The sequence below is a fragment of the Somniosus microcephalus genome, chromosome 13 (genome assembly GCF_052327205.1).
Source record: "Somniosus microcephalus isolate GS21.2 chromosome 13, FLI_Smic_1.0, whole genome shotgun sequence".
In the NCBI taxonomy this organism is placed as follows: Eukaryota; Metazoa; Chordata; class Chondrichthyes; order Squaliformes; family Somniosidae; genus Somniosus; species Somniosus microcephalus.
Window position 1 is genome coordinate 150087019 of NC_140999.1, and position 19474 is coordinate 150106492.

General features: G+C 42.2%; 1 protein-coding gene across 3 annotated transcripts in view; it reads right to left on the reverse strand.

The window, feature by feature from the left end:
- The window catches only part of helz2a (helicase with zinc finger 2a), a 192760-nt gene extending 183468 nt beyond the window's left edge, over positions 1-9292 (reverse strand). For all 3 annotated transcript variants that reach the window (XR_015080626.1, XM_086005343.1, XM_086005342.1), the window contains exons 1-2: positions 9099-9292; positions 8530-8621 (exon numbers count right to left, since the gene is read on the reverse strand). The gene's annotated coding sequence lies outside the window, so the exon portion shown is untranslated. The remainder of the gene's footprint in view (positions 1-8529; positions 8622-9098) is intronic.
- Between the last annotated feature and the right edge of the window lie 10182 nt (positions 9293-19474).

Consider the following 19474-nt stretch of genomic DNA (forward strand, 5'->3'; position numbering starts at 1 on the left):
TTTAAGATAAAAGTGATAGATTGTTTCCACTGGTCAATGAGACAGTAACAAAAGGGTACAAATTTAAGATAATCACAAAAAGAATTAAAAGGGAAAATGAGGGAAAAACTGTAGACAGAACGGGGTAGAAATGCGTTGGCATCCAGTTTCAGTGAATATTGGATCACAGACAAGATTCTACTGTGGGGCTATTCACAGTCGAAAAGTCTGCTGCAGGCCTGAAATTCCTCCCTCCTCTAATTTTAATAAAATAAGAATATGTAAAAGTGATGGAATTTGTCTGGAAAAAATACAAATAGACAATTGGGTTGTGACTAGCATTTCTCTGCCTACTCCTGCCCCCAGTAGCACTGCTGTCCTCCTTCAGTCAGGATCTGCCTCAGTAATTCACAATAGCCAAGGGGCTGCAGTTGTACTGGCAGGTTTTTTCAGAGGTGACCACTTTTCAATAATTTACCTGCGGCTTTATGCTAAGACTGGAAGGGGGAACAAGGTAAGTCATCAATGCTTGTTCAGTCCTCCTTTAAGAAACTGATTGATTCAGATTCATAAGAACATAAGAACATAAGAAATAGGAGCAGGAGTAGGCCAATCGGCCCCTCGAGCCTGCTCCGCCATTCAATAAGATCATGGCTGATCTGATCCTAACCGCCAATCCACTATCACAGAACCATCTCCTGAATCTAACAGAATTAGACACACGAAATAGGAGCAGGATCAGGCTACACGGCCCCTGGGCCCGCTCCGCTACCCACAGGGCCATGACCGATCCGAACCTAGACTCATGTCCAAATTCCTGCCCGCTCCCCATAACCCTTAATTCCCTTTACTTCTAGGAAACTGTCTATTTCTGTTTTAAATTTATGTAATGATGTAGCTTCTACAGTTTTTTGGGTCAGCATATTCCATGGACCTACCACCCTCTGAGTGAAGTAGTTCCTCCTCATCTCAGTTTTGAAAGAGCAGCCCCTTATTCTAAGGCTATGCCCCCTAGTTCTAGTTTCACCCATCATCGGGAACATCCTCCCCGCATCCACCCGATCAAACCCCTTCACAATCTTATATGTTTCAATAAGATCGCCTCTCATTCTTCTGAACTCCAATGAGTAGAGTCCCAATCTACTCAACCTCTCCTCATAAGTCCATCCCCTCATCCCCGGGATTAACCGAGTGAACCTTCTTTGTACTGACTCGAGAGCAAGTATGTCCTTTCTTAAGTATGGACACCAAAACTGTACGCAGTATTCCAGGTGCGGTCTCACCAATACCTTGTACAACTGAAGCAATACCTCCCTATTTTTATATTCTATCCCCTTACAATGAAAGCCAACATTCCATTGGCCTTCTTAATCACTTGCTGCACCTGCATACTAACCTTTTCAGTTTCGTGCACCAGGACCCCCAGATCCCTTTGTACTTCAGTACTTTCCAGTTTCTTGCCATTAAGATAATAACTTGCTCTACGATTTTTCCTGCCAAAGTGCATAACCTCACACTTTCCAGTATTGTATTCCATCTGCCAAATCTCTGCCCACTTACTTAGCCTGTCTATGTCCCCTTGAAGGTTTTTTATGTCCTCCTCACTCACTACTTTCTCCCCCATCTTAGTATCATCTGCAAACTTTGATATGTTACACTCGGTCCCCTCCTCCAAATCGTTAATATAGATTGTAAAGAGTTGGGGACCCAGCACTGACCCCTGCGGAACACCACTAGTTACTGATTGCCAGTCTGAGAATGAACCATTTATCCCAACTCTCTGCCTTCTGTTAGATAGCCAATCCTCTATCCATGCCAGAATATTACCCCCAATCCCGTGATTTTTTATCTTAAGCAATAATCTTTTGTGTGGCACCTTGTCAAATGCCTTTTGGAAGTCTAAATACACTCCGTCCACTGGTTCCCCTTTATCCACCCTATATGTTACTTCCTCAAAGAACTCCAGCAAATTTGTCAAACATGACTTCCCCTTCATAAAACCATGCTGACTTTGTCCTATTAAATTATGATTATCCAAATGTCCTGTTACTGTCTCCTTAATAATGGACTCCAAAATTTTACCTACCACAGATGTTAGGCTAACCGGTCTATAGTTTCCAGCCTTCTGTCTACTGCCCTTTTTAAATAAGGGTGTTACATTAGCAGTTTTCCAGTCTGCCGGGACCATTGCCGAGTCCAGGGAGTTTTGGAAAATTATTACCAATGCATCCACAATCCCTACCGTCACTTCCCTCAAGACCCTAGGATGTAAGCCATCAGGTCCAGGTGATTTATCCGCCTTGAGTCCCATTATTTTACCGAGTACCACTTCCTTAGTGACTTTGATCGTGTTTAGCTCCTCCCCCCCCCCTATAGCACCCTGTTTGTCCAGTGTTGGGATATTCTTAGTGTCTTCTACTGTAAAGACTGATGTAAAATATTCATTCAGTGCTTTTGCCACCTCCATATTTCCCACCATTAATTTCCCGGTCTCATCCTCTAAGGGACCAACATTTACTTTAGCCACCCTTTTTCTTTTTATATAACTATAAAAACTCTTACTATCTGTTTTTATATTTTTTGCTAATTTACTTTCATAATCTATCTTCCCTTTCTTAATCAATCTTTTTGTTATTTTTTGCTGTCTTTTAAAGTTTTCCCAATCCTCTATCCTCCCACTAGATTTGGCTACCTTATATGCCCTTGTTTTTAGTCGAATACTATCCTTAATTTCTTTACTTAGCCACGGATGGCTGTCTTTTCTTTTACACCCTTTTCTTCTCAGTGGAATATATATTTTTTGGAAGTTGTAAAATAACTCCTTAAATGTACACCACTGATCATGTATCGTCTTACCCTTTAATCTATTTTCCCAATCCACTCTACTCAATTCCGCTCTCATACCTTCATAGTCTCCTTTATTCAAGCTTAGCACGCTTGTTTGAGATCCAACCTTCTCACCCTCTAATTGAATATGGAATTCAACCATGTTATGGTCACTCATTCCAAGGGGATCCTTTACTAGGACATTTTTAATTAATCCTGTCTCGTTACACAGGACCAGATCTAAGGTTGCCTGCCCCCTGGTCGGTTCAGTTACATACTGCTCAAGAAACCCATCCCTAATACACTCAATGAACTCATCCTCAAGGCAGCCCTGCCCAATTTGATTTGTCCAATTAATATGATCGTTAAAATCCCCCATAATTATAGATGTTCCCTTATTACAAGCCTCAACTATTTCCTGATTGATACTCCATCCAACAGAGTTGTCACAGTTCGGAGGCCTATAGACTACGCCCACTAGTGTTTTTTTCCCCTTATTATTCCTTACCTCCACCCAAACTGTTTCATTGTCCTGATCTTTTGACCCAATATCATTTCTCTGTATTACAGTGATTCCTTCCTTTATTAACATAGCCACCCCACCTCCCCTTCCTTCCTGCCTGTCCTTCCTGATCGTTAAATAACCTGGCATGTTTAATTCCCAGTCATGGTCACCCTACAGCCATGTTTCTGTAATGGCCACAAGATCATACCCATATGTAGTTATTTGTGCCATTAACTTATCTATTTTGTTACGAATGCTACGTGCATTCAGATAGAGAACTTTCAACGATGTTTTGTGACACTTAGTTCCTGCTTTTGCCCTTTTTATTACTTTACCTTTTACTCCATACCTTCTGCCCCTTCCTGACATGCTCTGGTTTTTAATTTCCCCACTGCTACCTAAGTCTATGACCTTTTCTGTTGTCATTTGTATTATTTGCTCTCTAGGAACCTCCCCCCCACTTTGCCTGAGGTTGGCAGCCCCTCGGTGTCCAACCGACTGCACCCCATGGAATGCCAGCAACAAGGAGACTCTGAACCTATACCAATATTACAGCACTGTCTATAGCATGAGTTCCCACTATGCCCCAAATGCAGCCGCCAATGCTGCTGTCTCTAATACACCCACCCTCCTGCACCTCGATGCTGCTTCTAACTTACCTGCTTGGCTGAGTGCTGATGCTTTTCTCCGCCCACCATTGCTACTGCTTCTCCCACCCGAGACCCCCACAATCCCTGATGCTCCTGCCTCATCCCGCTCACAGTTTAGAGACAAATATGAGAAAGCCATTTAAACAGAAGAGAAAAAGTGAAATAATTCAAGAGACAAAAAAGTGAAGTAGAAAGAGACTGTGAGGAAGAGGGATAGGAATGAAGGATGTGGGAGACAGAAGTGAAGGAAAAGAGAGAGAGGGAGGCAGAAATACAGGAAGAGATCAAGAGAGATACAGATGAAAGAAGCAAAAGTGGAGAGAAGTGAAGAAACAGAGAGCCTAAAGTAAAGGAGAGAGGTAGAAGTGAAGAAGGGGAGAGACAGAAGTTAAAATGGTGTAAATGGATTTCAAGAAATTCAAAATAGATTGGATGTTCGACAAAGGGTTTAATCATCATAATTATGTATGACTCAGATGTGTTTAATCATGCACAACCCACTCATGAGTGTGTCACAAGGAAGTTGCCCATTGCTCCAAAGCTTTGACACCCCTACGCTAGGCCACATTGGCCTACTTTCATAACCGAGTCATTAATCTTGTGTGAATATTTAACTCTACCATTTCATACAAAAATAAAACTAAAATATGCTGGTCTGTAATTTGCAGTCAGCGGCGAAGCAAAGGCATTCGCCGCTGGCCCCGAAGTAAGCTTCCCACAATCTCACAAAACCTGTGGCCAGAAGTTTGGCTTTTCCGACGTGCAGTTGAAATCAACGTAGTTTACTGGGAATCCCATAGTGCGAGCTGCTGTGATGTCAATAAGCTGTCTGAGCAGCTAATCATAATGCGGAATTCTCACAGGCAGGGAACCAGGAAATAATCAATCACTTTTTAAAAAATTTACAGAGAGCAAAATAAAGATGGGACATACACATTGAGTTAAGTTAGAAGCTAAAATATCATGAACAAGCTTTTAAAAAAAATAATGTTTTAAGTTAATTTCAAAATCTAATCATTTTTAACTTAATGGAGAAATTTGACATTCCACCAATATTAAATTCGTTTTTCAGCACCAGAATGGTTGTTTATCAGTAGTTATTACTCAGATCACCATTAAAAACAGTTACACATCATTTGAATGGGTCTAACATTTAATGGGGTTTCTAACAGCGATATTTGTTCTGAAAAGGAGAGGTTTTCATCAGATCAGTGATTTCACAGATTGCCGGCTCTGTGTGTGTGTGTCTGTGTGTGTGTGTGTATGTTTGTGTGTGTGTGGGGTGAGGTTGGGGGTTTGGGGTCCACAGCACAGCCTGTGGAGGAGCAGTGAATGACAGACCGCAACTTCAGGATTTCCGCATTAGGCTGCACACGCACTAAATCCAGAAGTTGCGGTCAGTTTCAAAGGCGAAAAGACAGTGAACGCTGCCAGTTCGCCGTCATCAGGACCGCAAGTTCCGGGACATTGTCAAATTTACTGTTACACTTGCCACTCCAATTCTGTACAATAGATACTATAAGATGTTTGAATGCAGCAGATTAGCAGCAGTCAGTGAGGGAGACTTCTAGATGCAACATTATCACACTTGGTAATAAATTTCAGATCACATTGCTGAAAGACAATTTTTTTTTAAACTAACAGAAAACTCAGCGAAATAATCAATGTTCAAAATAATACATTATAAATAACATTATCGGAATCCCTTGATTATGCAATTATCTTGCAGTCACTCACAGATACCCAGATGTAATCTATAAACTATTTGAACTAGTTTAGCTAACAGCTTATTAGCACTCCCTCTAATCCATTATTCTATATATAAACCATATAATTTTAATTAGATAAAAGCTTTATAACACATAGAAGCTATAATATTTTGGTACCAATATGCTATACAAAAAGCCAATTAGGGTAGATCTTGACTTTGTGCGATAGTGTAAAATGGGTGATAGCGAGTCAGCAGCCTAATTTACATCACTCCCGATTTTTATTTCCATCGCTTTCTTGGGAGAGATGGAAAACGAGCTGCCGACTCGTTACCTCCCATTTTACACTATCGCTTCAAAGTCAAGATCTATCCCAATATGCATTTCTTGTGTAATACTCCATTCATCAAATCAAATTGTTCCCAACACTACCATCACCAATGACAGAGCTGTAACCAATAGTACGTTACTCTAGTGTAAAACACTCTTCAAACACACCCAAAATTGGAAAGACAAAATCTATCACCTAAAGTTACAGTTATAGTATATTGCACCATGTGCAGAGCTCTGATTCCCTGTCAGCTACTTGTTAATGTTAGAAGAGGGCAAGCAGCAGTGTCTCAATTCACAGAACATCATAGAGACACAATGTTCAAGGCCTGAAATTCCTCTCTCCTCTAAAATACAAAAACATAGATACCACTTGTGCTGTTAAGCAACCACTGTCAACAAATGAGATACGAGACAGAATCAAGCTAAAAGAAAAGGCAAACACAAATACAAGGAAAAATGGAAATCCAATGGACTGGGAGAGCTATAAAAGCAACAAAGGGATAGAAAGAAAGCAATAAGGGGTGCAAAAAGGAATATATAAAAAAACTTTCAAGCGGCTAATTGCAAAAGGTTTTATAAATATGCGAGAAAAAGAGTGGTAAAGGGGAATGTGGGACCATTGAAGATAGATGCATGTGAGACTAATGGACAATAAGGAAATGGCAGACTGGTTAGATGAATATTTTGTATTCATTTTCATAGTGGAGGAAGAGGACAAAATACCAGTAGTACAGGGAACCTAAAACTAAGTCAAGGGAAGGAGCTTAGTGGATTTAATATAAGTAAGAAAATGGTAATGGAGCGAATAATGGGACTTAAGATAGACAAATCGTCTGGACCTGGCGATACCCACCCCAGAGTATTAAAAGAATGAGGGGAAGAAATTGCAGATGCATTGGTCATAATTTTCCAAATCTCTCTAGAGTCAGGAATTGCACTTTTGATTAGAAAATTGCAAATGTCACTCCATTAGTTAAGAAGAGAGGGAGAAAGAAACTAGGTAACTACAGGCCTGTCAGTTTAACATCAATTGTGGGGAAGTTACTGAAATCTATCATCAGAAACAGGGTGACTGAGCACTTGGACAGGTATCAGTTGATCAAAGAGAGTCAGCATAGTTTTGTGGCGGGTAGGCCAAGTCCACCTAATCTAGTTGCATTTTTTGAGGAGGTCACTAGCATGGTGGATAGGGGAATGTCTATGGATATTGTCCATATGGATTTCCAAAAGGCATTTGATAATATTCCACACAAAAGATTAATAGCAAAATTGAGAGCGCATGGAATTGGAGTAACCTTGTGGCACGGGTCAGTAATTGGTTGGGAGGTAGCAGACAGAAAGAAGGAATAAAGGGTTTGTTCTCTGATTGGCAAGATGTGACAAGTGGTGTTCTCCAGAGATATGTACTGGGGCCTCAGCTTTTCACCATATATATATTAATGACTTGGATGAAGAAGTAGAGTTGTATATCCAAGTTTGCAGATGACACTAAATTAGGATGCACAGTAAGTTGTGTAGATGAGAGCAGAAAGTTACATAGGGGCAAAGACAGACTAACTGAGGCAGATGGAGTTCAATGTGTGAGATCTTTGGAAGAAAGACAAATTAGAATATTTTCTTAATGGTGGAGCTGTGGATGAACAAATTGATTTAGGAGACCATGTACACATCACTAAAAGCTAGTGCACAGGTACAGAAAGTAAACAAGAAAGCGAATGGAATGTTGGCCTTTATCTCAAGGAGATTGGAATTCAAAAGTGAAGAAGTGATGCTTCATTTGTACAGGGCCTTGGTCACATCCCATCTGGAGTACTGCACTCAGTTTTGGGTACCGAGCCTCAGGAAAGATATATTGGTCCTTGAAGGAAGTACAGCACTGATTCACCAGAATTGTACTTAAAGGGTTAAATCATGAGGACAGGTTGTATGAACTTGGCTTTTATTCCCTTCAGTTTAGAAGGTGAAGGGGGTGATCTAATCGAGGTATTTTAAATGGTTGAGGGATTCGATAGGGTAGACACAGAAAAAATATTTCCTCTGGTGGTGGAATCCAGAACAATCTTAAAATTAGAGCCAGGTCATTCAGGAATGTAGTCAGGAAGCTCTTCTCCAAACAAAGGGCAGTGGAAATCTGGAACTCGCTCCCCAAAATACTGTGGATGCTGGCTCAACTGAAACTTTCAAGACTGAGATGGATAGATTTTTGTTAGGTAAGGGTATCAAGGAATATGGGGCAAAGGCTTGTAAATGGAGTTGAGGTAGAGATCAGCCATGATCTAACTAAATGGCGGAACAGGTTTAAGGGGCTGAATGGACTACTCCTGTTCCTGTGTTTATACACACACACACACCTATTTTTCAGAATAGGCATTCTGAAGGGTGTTCCAAGACAAGGAAATAATCCGTGCGTTAACGGGAAGTTCTTACACCAGAAGAGCTTGAAGCCTAAGTTGACGTGTACAACAGGCGGAATGTTGTTTTCCCTGTGTAACAACTCCCTGCTAATCATTATTCTATTTTTACTCACTGGTAATGTTATTTTCCAGTTGCATTGGTTTTGGTGTGGTGAATTATCACCTGATGTCATTGGTCCTCGCTTAGTATCTTATATCGAGCATCCTAAAAATAGAAAAGAATTGTCTCCGTGAGTTTTATTTTGCTGTCACATGAGTCGCAATTAAAAATGACAATGATCTTAGTCAAAGGTTAACGTAACGCCCTACAGGTTTTAGAAAGTGTGGCAGTCACTATGTGTGGCTTGCAATAGTTGATGAAAAATGACTTATTTTATATTTCAGCACAACAAAAGGACGAACAATTGGATTTCATGCGATTTCCATCCGCTTCCGTGCACGAACTTGTGCCAACCATCGCCTTTTTAATAGCACACAAGTCTGGAATAATGCATCAGCAATGTTACCGGATGCAACGCCAGCCATAGTGTAAGTTTTGAATATACAGCAATAATTTAAGCTAAAAGTCGCAAGGTTTTCCTCAAACTGATGGATAAAACACAATAAAGTAACAAACTTCCTGTTTGTCTCATCAACAAAGGAAGCTTCGCTCGAAAGCAAGCGGCGCCGTTCAGCCACTTACCTCGGGTTGGGTCTTTAAACTTCATGAAGGATCGGAGGCTGAGCCATTCCCCATTAAAATAAAAGAATGCATGATCTACAGATAGCGCTGTAATTTGAAGTAGACTGCTCCTTCAGCGGTAGACTGGGCGAGGTGGCGAACCATTGACACACCAAGTGGTGGACCTCCCCGACTTGATAGTTTCGATTCAGGAGCCCGGCTCGCTAGTCAGTCGCTGTCAATTCTCGGAAGTTACCTCATTGTTTCATGTCAATAACAAAAGGAAAACAGAGCAGGCGTGATCTGAAGTAACTCCCATGTTACACTAGGGCAATGTTTTGTCGACATTGCACAATTTCTAGAAATGCAATTTTCAGAATTTTCAGAGACTCCTGTTTCTTATGGAAAGAACAGCTTGTATTGGTGTTTCCTCCTGATTTGCACCCCGATTAGGGTTGCCAACTCCGTTTGGACTTATTCCTGGAGATTTCATCATGTAGCCTCCAATCCCATTCCCCTCGGTCAAATAGCCTTTTGTTTTCCAAACTCCAACCTTTTTATAATTCATAAATTAAAGTGTTCAAAGAAAATGAAAAACATTTTTTTAATGCCGCTATGATTTTTCTCCTGGGTTTGCTGGTAGCAGTGTCCTGGAGATTAATCTTCAGTTCCTGGAGACTCCTGGACAATCCTGGGAGGGGGGGGGGGGGGGGAGGTTGGCGATCCTAGCGCCCTAGATACACGTGTAATCTGGCACGAACAGCGTAAAAGACCGCGGAAATTTGGGTGTAAATGAGTTAAGTTCGTAACTACTACATGCCCAAGCATCCGCGATCTTTTAAGTGCATCCATTCAACCCTGGGCCCGAACGAGTGCCTGCCGACAAAACTTATCACAGCCCCCAGCATTGAAAGGCGAGTTTCCTCCAATTATGCTTGTTCGGGGGTGTTCATTACCTTGCACGCAGATTCTCAGTCACACAGGCACCCGTGGGCACATGAATCCAGCACAAATCAACTGACCAGCAGTGCATTCAAGATTATGAGCGGGTTTGATAGGGTAGACGTAGAGAGGATGTTTCCACTTGCAGGCGAGACCAGAACTAGGGGCCATAAATATAAGATAATCATTAATAAATCCAATAGGCAATTCAGGAGAAACTTCTTTACATGTGGAACTCACTACCACATGGAGTGGTTGAGGCGAAGAGAATCGATGTATTCAAGGGGAAGCTAAATAAGCACATGAGGGAGAAAGGGATAGAAGGATATGTTGATGGGGTTAGATGAAGAGGGCTGGGAGGAGGCTGGTGTGGAGCATAAACACCGGCATGGACCTGTTGGGCCGAATGGCCTGTTTCTGTGCTGTAAATACTTTGTAATACCTTGTAATATTTGCATTAAAGCCTCAGGCCCATCCTGCTGCTGCAGAAATCACATACATGAAACATAGAAACATAGAAGATAGGAGCAGGAGTAGGCCATTCGGCCCTTCGAGCCTGCTCCGCCATTCAACGAGATCATGGCTGATCATCCAAACCCTAGCACCCGGTCCCTACACCGACAGCCATCCCACCCAAGCCCTATCCCCGTAACCCCACGTATTTAATCCCCCCTAACACTAAGGGTCAATTTTTATCATGGCCAATCAACCTAACCCGCACATCTTTGGACTGTGGGAGGAAACCGGAGCACCCGGAGGAAACCCACGCAAACACGGGGAGAATGTGCAAACTCCACACAGACAGTCACCCGAGGCCGGATTTGAACCCGGGTCCCTGGCGCTGTGAGGCAACAGTGCTAACCACTATGCCACCGTGCTGACCACATCTTTAAAAAAACTTGAAAGATCTGCTCATTTTCTGGCTACTCCTTTGCAGGGAGGGAAAAGTTAAAAAATACTTCAGACTCAGTAGAGCAATTTAAATTAATTACTGTAAAATTACTGTGACAGAGAGATAAGTGCTGCTTACCTTATAGTCTGCAGCTTCACTCTGAAGAGGTTTTGTTTCCTTTGAGGAGTGCTGCACTGTCGGAGGTGCCATCTTTCAGATGAGACGTTAAACCGTTTGCTCTCTCAGGTGGACGTAAAAGATCCCATGGCACTATTTTGAAGAAGAGCGGTGTCCTGGACAATATTTATCCCTCAATCAACATAACAAAAAACAGATTATCTGGTCATTATCACATTGCTGTTTGTGGGAGCTTGCTGTGCGCAAATTGGCTGCCGTGTTTCCCACATTACAACAGTGATTACAATCCAAAAGTACTTAATTGGCTGTAAAGTGCTTTGAGACATCCAGTGGTCATGAAAGGTGCTATATAAATGTAAGTCTTTCTTTTGTTTACCTTTTAAACTACCCCCGAGCACCTTGAGGTCCCATTGGTTCTGTTCAAGTCACAAATCAATTACGCTAGTTGATTCAGCTGATTGATAGAAGATTCATTGGGCTTATGTTAATTAGTTTGCATGGAAACTTGGACACAATATTACCTCAGCCAGACAGGCAGTTTTGGGTGCAATTTCCCAAAACCTACTGTTCACCTAGTCACAAAACCTACCCATGCCACGTTTCCATATCTCCAGCAACTTTCCCCTGTATAGGCCTTCCTTTTCTTAAGGGTGAACACATTTGGGGATTTTTAGCCACTTTTTCACAAAGCTGATTTTGAAAAGTTAAATATAAATGTGTTTTTATAGCAAAATGTATTCATGCATGTTTTTTTTAAAAAGCACCAAAACAAAAGGTGGTTAAAATACTAATAAGCTAAATGTTGAAGTTGTTTCCTTTTAAAGCCTGTAAACAATAAGCAATTCACACCCATTATGTTGGGAGGTTCCTGGTGCACACCAGAGATTATCTAACATAAGCCCTCCCTCGTGTTGTGAACACAGGGAGATAAAAAGCAGAGACAGAAAAAATTACTGACAGCTAGCTTTTTAAACAGAAAGTTGCCAGGCTCAGAAGGTTAAAATGCAGGAGGGCAGAAGTTATTTAATTCAAGTGAGACAGACCACTGATGATGCATATCATGTTTATTATATTGTATTATTACTTGAAGACAAGTTGTAGAATTCAATTCAGAAAGTCTGATCACAACTGTTGCTCTACTTTGTCACTGTGAAATAAAGCAGTTAATGATTCATATCTTGCCTTGTCTTACCAAGTGTTCTCCCTGTTCACCTTCAAAAATATTAGAGAGGTACACAGAGGGGCATTTGGAAAGACACAAATATCTGGTTCAGATCACAAGGGGATACCCTGCATTACGCTATAGCTAGATATTATGTAGTATGGACACACCCCTAAATGTAAGATGTTCAGACCCCTTCTGGAAGTGACCAGCACTACCCAAGAGAATATCTAAGACAAGACCATATAGTTGTAACAAGGACCTTGAGCTTGCCTTTCTGCTTTGTTTTCAGCGATTTGATCCTGAGCTGAGCAGTAGGTCATATAGTTGTCTGTGCTTCTGCATGTGGAACCTGCAAGATCAATTTTTCACACTGATGTTCTACAGTGGCATGTGCAATGACAATCTTTTCCCAAATTCAAGTGCACTTATGTCTCAGCTTGAACTGTAAAAGAGGAATGCATACAGGCGTCAGAATACTAAACATACATTGCCAGCCACACACAAAATTAATTACATGAAGGCGGGAGATATCTATTAGTAAGATCATACTTAAAGATTTAGGGGGGAAAATTCATCCTGTTAGCACCAGTAGATGGTGCTAATGTGGCGTTGAGACCAGTACCCACAGGGCGAGGCGAATCCAGCACTGCACGCCAAATCGGGACCCTCCGTAGCGCTGCCAGTAACAGGTATTGCCAGGGACCTCAGCGCCAGGGAGATTGTGACATCAGTGAATGTGTAATGCTCACTGAATGCCTGATTTCCCAAATTGCTTTTAGCCACTTACCTCACCGCCTGGAGTAAACACTGACAGGTAGAGCTGACGTGCATCAACAGGAAGCTGGCTGCAGGGATGTTATTGAAAGGGATCATCAGTAATCACTCGTACCTGTCAGGTTCACAGAATCACAGAATCCCCACAGTGCAGATAGAGGCCATTTCGGCCCATCGAGCCTACACCGACACATATCCCACCCTATCCCCGTAACCCCACGTATTTAATTCCCTAACACTAAGGGTCAATTTATCATAGCCAAATCAACCTAACCTGCACATCTTAGTGCAGGTTCAGTGGCTTTTTGTTAGTTTCAGCTACTGCAACAGTTTCATTGAGTAATTTCAAGGTTCTTTTGTATCAGGAGTCATGTGGCAAGTACAAAGTAGCTACATTTATTCTTCAAAGATTCAAACTGCAACACTTGATAAGATTAATGGGGGCTGTACTGGCATGCCACCTTGCCCTCCAGGATCAATTCAATTCAATTCAATTTTATTTGTCATATATGCAGCAGACGTGTGTACTGCACAATGAAATGTTGATTTTTACGAGTCCTCCCAACATTGGAATAAATATGGCATAACAATAAAATACTAATAGAATACGAATAAAATACTAATAGGATCTACAGCGGGATCAGGTGTGCAGAGGGAGAACAAGGAGGAAGAAGATGAGGAGGAAGAAGATAAGGAACAGGAGGGAGGGAGGAGGCAGCTGGACAATTGGGCTTCCGAACAGGCAGTCCATGATGTGGTGTGCCACCTCCCTCCACATAGCGCAGCAGACTTGTGGCGAGGGCCTCCTGCCAGTTGGTGGGTACAGGACTGCCCACCTTCTCTCCAGCACTAAAACCAATGCCTCCAAAGCTTTATGGGAAAACCTGTGGGCTTGCTCCCTGGGGCAGCATTCTGCCAGGAGGATTTGTAAATAAGTGCTCCTTCTCCCTGTCCTTCTTATGGTTGTTGAGGCAGCTGCACAGCCAACAATGCTGAGAATGAGGTGCTGCAGCATCAATGAACCTCCCCTTTAAGTAGTGAAAAAAGCCTGCGTCAATCATGAGTTGTGATTAGACTGCACCCGACACTGTTCCAGCCTTTAAGTGTAATGTCAATGAGCTTGGGTTTTTAGACTTGATTTAAGACGCCAATCATTTTATTGAGCAGTGAGGATGAATTTTGCGTGCAGTCTAGAGCATTTTTGCCTGGCGCTACTTCACCATTTTTTGTCTTAATGAATTTCTAGCCCTTAGAATGTAATATTGAGTAATTGGAAATGAATATGAAACTGAAAGAGCATAGGATTAGTGCATTTGCGCTAATGTTTCTGATGAAAGCATGCAAAGCAACAGTGCATAGCTCTATGTAAAGCTTTAGCCTTGTGGAGGTAGCCTAATGGGGGCTCAGAAAGTTGCAATTCAGGTGAAATTTAAAACGATATCGACACTTAAAGGTAAATAATAACATATAAGGGCAAAATTATTATAGCCTTTGGAAAGGCTCGAAAGGCATTTCACCCCATTGGCAGCCTTTTGCCGAAGAAGTGAAAGGAAAACCAATTTGGAAGCACAAAATGGAGCCTGCGGGCAAGTGACAGAGCAGCCCAGCACACAACCCTCTGTCTGATGGCTGGTTATGTGGAGAGTGTACTACAATGGGATGGCTACAAGGAGGTGACTCTGTTTTCCACTCCAAAGTATCTCCCCTCCTAGGACAGCATTGCAGCATACAATGAACGAGGTGGAGGCAAGTTTGAAGTGCATCTGACCATATTGATGTCACTGGGTTGTGCCAGGCCATTGGTACATGTTAGCTGTAGGTATGCTTGCAGTAAATTCTGCATCTAACTGCTGACACAGAGCCTATAGTTCCTCATCTTCATTGCCAAGTAGGGCCCGCAGATATGGTAGGTGGTATAACGGTGCAGATGGCCAATCAGCTCTGTTGGTTACCAATCATACTGACATGCTTCCTGAATCCATTTACTGTGATTGTGGTGCTTCGGAAGAGCCAGCCAACATTAAAGTTAGTTAGACCATCACATATTGCTTTTGTGCCATTGCGTCTTCTATCACAACATCCCTTGGGAATTGAAGGCTTTTGTAAGCTTTTGCTTTTGTAACTCTTTTCCAGTTGCAAATCGGTCTGAATTTTAAAACCTCATTAGAATATTCCTCAGCTTAAAGCTTTTGTTAGTTTTCAGCAGCATGATGGAAGATGAAAAATGAAATCCTTATCAAGACTACAAGATTAACAGTGACTGAGGGGCAGTACAAGGTTATAACTGTACAATTGTTGTACAGAATTATTTTGGAAGATAAATTAGCGGAATGATGTGCAGGGTGGTAGTTTTGCTTTTATTAACCACCGAATCAGAATTTTCAGTAATCTCTTAATTGTTGCATAAACCAAATGACTAAAACAATAACGGGTATTATTAATATATATAAAATTTCCCACGGCACTATTCAAGAAGAGCATGGGAGTCCTCCCAGTGCCCTCGCCAACATTTATCCCTCAGCCAACAGAACTAAAAACAGATGATCTGGTCATTATGGTCAATTACCCCATTGTTGTTTGAGGGATCTTGTTGTGTGCAAATTGGCTGCTGCAATTCCCTGCTTTACAATGGTGACTCCATTATAAGTGTATTCTATTGGCTGTGAAGCATTTGGGACACCCTGAGAATATGAAAGGCACTATATAAATGCAAGTCCTTTCCTTTAAAGTGGTGATTTTTGAAAAATTTGGGCTGAGGTGGTACCAGCAGCTCAGACACCAAATATTCCAATGAGTGTACATCCCCAAATTTAAATAGGCTACAGGCACATGAAAATTTTGTCCGGAAACTATGGCTTGTAGTGCACATAGCTCCTACTTGACTGTCAAAGATCTTATTTCAATCATATGCTGGTAGAATATCCAAAACCATAACAAGAACATTTTCGGGCACAGTTCAGCTTCAGTGCAACCAAATTTTATTACCCTAAATGTGATGTTTCTTTGTGCCTTGTTGCTTCCCCTCGCTGACAATAGATGACTGATGTGCTCTACAATGTAATCTAGTTCTTCTATGTATTCATTTCCATGCTCCGCCCCCCACCCCAGCAGGAATAAGTGAGGTGCTGACTACATTACACTGAAGGATTTTTTTGGAGAGAGATGCGTTTAAGGGACTACATTATATGGAACACATTTAAGGAAACAAGGGAAGGAACACTCACAAAGGTAAATAACAACAGAAAATGCTGGAAATACTCAGCAGGCCAGGCAGCATCCGTGGAGAGAGAAACAGAGTTAACGTTTCAGGTCTGGGGCCCTTCATCAGAACTGGAAAAGGCTGGAGATGTAACAGATATTAAGCAGGTGCAGAGGTAGGGAAAGGGGGATCTGAAGGAACAGTCTGTGCTAGGGTAGGAGGCAGGAGAGATAAAATGTTGCAAATGGGGATGGCAAAATCATAAACAGCCTGAAAAATGGGGGCAGGGGTTATAGTCAGAAATTGTTGAACTCAGTGTTGAGTCCAGAAGGCTGTAAAGTGCCTAATCGAAAGATGAGGTGCTGTTCCTCGAGCTTATGTTGAGCTTCATTGGAACAGTGTAAGAGGCCGAGGACAGAGAGATCAGCATGGGAGTGAAGCGGAGAATTAACGTGACGGCGACCGGAAGCTCGGGGTTACCCTTACAGACTGAACGGAGGTGTTCCGCAAAGCGGTTGCCCAATCTGCGTTTGGTCTCCCCAATGTAGAGGAGACCGCATTGTGAGCAGCGAATACAGTATACTAGATTGCAAGAAGTACAAGTAAATCGCTGTTTCACCTGGAAGGGGTGTTTGAGGCCCTGGACAGTGGGGAGGAAGTAAAAGGGCATGTGTTGCATCTCCTGCGATTGCACGGGAAGGTGCCGGGCGAAGGGGAAGGGATGTTGGGGACGATAGAGGAGTGGACCAGGGTGTCGCGGAGGGACCAGTCACTTCGGAATGTTGAAAGGGGAGGTGAGGGGAAGATGCATTTGGTGGTGGGATCATGTTGGAGGTGGCGGAAATGGCGGAGGATGATCCGTTGAATGTGGAGGCTGGTGGGGTGAAAGGTGAGGACAAGGGGAGCCCTATCGTGGTTCTGGGAGGGAGGGGAACGGGTGAGAGCTACGCACCCCACACACACAAAACCGGACTCCAAGGTAAAGATTCCGGCCTTTGTGTCACATACAATAGTTGCTATTTTAAAACAGTGTATATCACTAGCAAGGAGGTGGAGCGAAGCACAACTGATTGGGGGAGGGGATAGGAAGGCAGCTATTAAGGGCCACATTATACCTGCCACTCTCCCCGCCGGAAACGCAGCCCGCAGCCATTAGTGGCTACTTTCCCTGCCAGACTATGCCATGCTACCTAGCATCTCCCACCTAATAAAAAAGAAAAGGACAGAGAAAAGTGCAGAAGAGGACAGAGCGAGAAAAGTTGCAGAAGAGAGAGAGAGAGAAAGAGAAAAGAGACAGAGAGAAATAGAAACTCAAAGACAGGTAAGAGAGTGACAATATTCTCTGATTTACCATGTGCAACACCACAGGAGATCAACTAGTATATATTTATACAGAATATATTAAAAGTTTCACAGAAAGCACCTACCTCCTGTACGAATGCCCCAAAGCGCAAATAACCAATGAAGTACTTCTCAACTGCAGCCTCATTTTGTAGCAGCAATGAGAAAATAACCAGTTAATCTGTTTTTAGTAATGCTTCTTGAGGAGTAAATATTGGCCGGGATACTGGGAGAACTCCCAAATAAAGTGCCGTGTGTGCACTCTGGGGCCTAAGTTTAATGCCTGACTCAGAGGCAAGAGTGCTACCGCTGAGCCAAGTCTGACACCTATAACCATCACACTGACTTTTTATTGTCACAATTTGTTGATTAGCTCAAAGTAAAAAGGCAAAACAGCAGCAAATTAGAATTGAAGAAATAGGGAACTACAGAATTACCAATAAGAAACTATGAGTGATTATAAAAAAAAACAACCAATTCTAAATGACCAGTTAGGAGAACCTACCAATAAAATTTTGAAAAACAACCTAACAGGCTGAAAGGAAATATTTCCTCCAGTTGGTCTGGTAAATTGCTACTGATGCATCCTAGGAAATTATGCATATTGAATCATTCAAATCACTTTTGAAAAAAAATTTCCATCAGTTTTTCCTCAGTAACTGAAATTTCTAATTTTTTGGTGAGACCACACCTTGAGTATTGTGTGCAGTTTTGGTCGCCTTATCTGAGGAAGGATATTCTTGCCATGGAGAGAGTGCAGCGAAGATTCACCAGACTGATACCTGGGATGGCAGGAATGACGTATGAGGAGAGATTGGGTCGATTAGGCTTATATTCGCTAGAGTTTAGAAGAATGAGAGGGGATCTCATTGAAACTTATAAAATTCTAACAGGACTGGACAGACTAGATGCAGGAAGGATGTTCCCGATGGCGGGGGAGTCCAGAACCAGGGGTCACAGTCTAAGGAGTAAGCCATTTAGGACTAAGATGAGGAGGAATTTATTCACCCAGAGAGTGGTGAATTGTGGAATTCTCTATCACACAAGGCAGTTGAGGCCAATTCATTAAATATATTCAAGAAGGAGTTAGATATATTTCTTAAAGCTAAAGGGATCAAGGGATATGGGGAGAAAGCAGGGACAGGGTACTGAATTTGGATGATCAACCATGATCTCATGAAATGGCAGAACAGGCGCGAGGGGCCGAATGGCCTACTCCTGCTCCTATCTTCTATTTTTCCATGTTTCTAAACGTCTAAAATAAATGCAGCACAAAAACCATAAAAATTTCACATTGCATAATAACATATTTAAAGTTTATGACAAAGTTGTCTTTTGTATCTTTGAGTAATTTCATTAATGATTTTACTTGAAGGCCTCAGCAGTCAGCACCATTCAAAATCTTGGGTTTGGATTGATATTATTGCCCAGAACTGTAACTTTGTTTATCTAAAATAACAACAGAAAATGCTGGAAATACTCAGCAGGAAAGATAAAATGTTGCAAATGGGAGTGGCAAAAATCATACTGCATGAAATAATTTCAGGGATAATTATCTGAAATTGTTGAACTCAATGTTGAGTCCGGCAGGCTGTAAAGCACCTAATCGAAAGATGAGGTGCAGTTCCTCGAGCTTCATTGGAACAATGTAATAGGCCGAGGGCAGAGAGATCAGAGCGGGAGTGATGCGGTGAATTAAAGTGACAGGCGACCAGAAGCTCAGGGTCACCCTTATGGACTGAACGGAGGTGTTCCGCAAAACGGTTGCCCAATCTGCGTTTGGTCTCCCCAATGTAGAGGAGACCGCATCGTGAGCAGCGAATACAGTATACTAAATTGCAAGAAGTACAAGTAAATCGCTGTTTCACCTAGAAGGGGTGTTTGGGGCCCTGGACAGTGGGGAGGGAGGAGGTAAAAGGGCATGTGTTGCATCTCCTGCGCTTGCA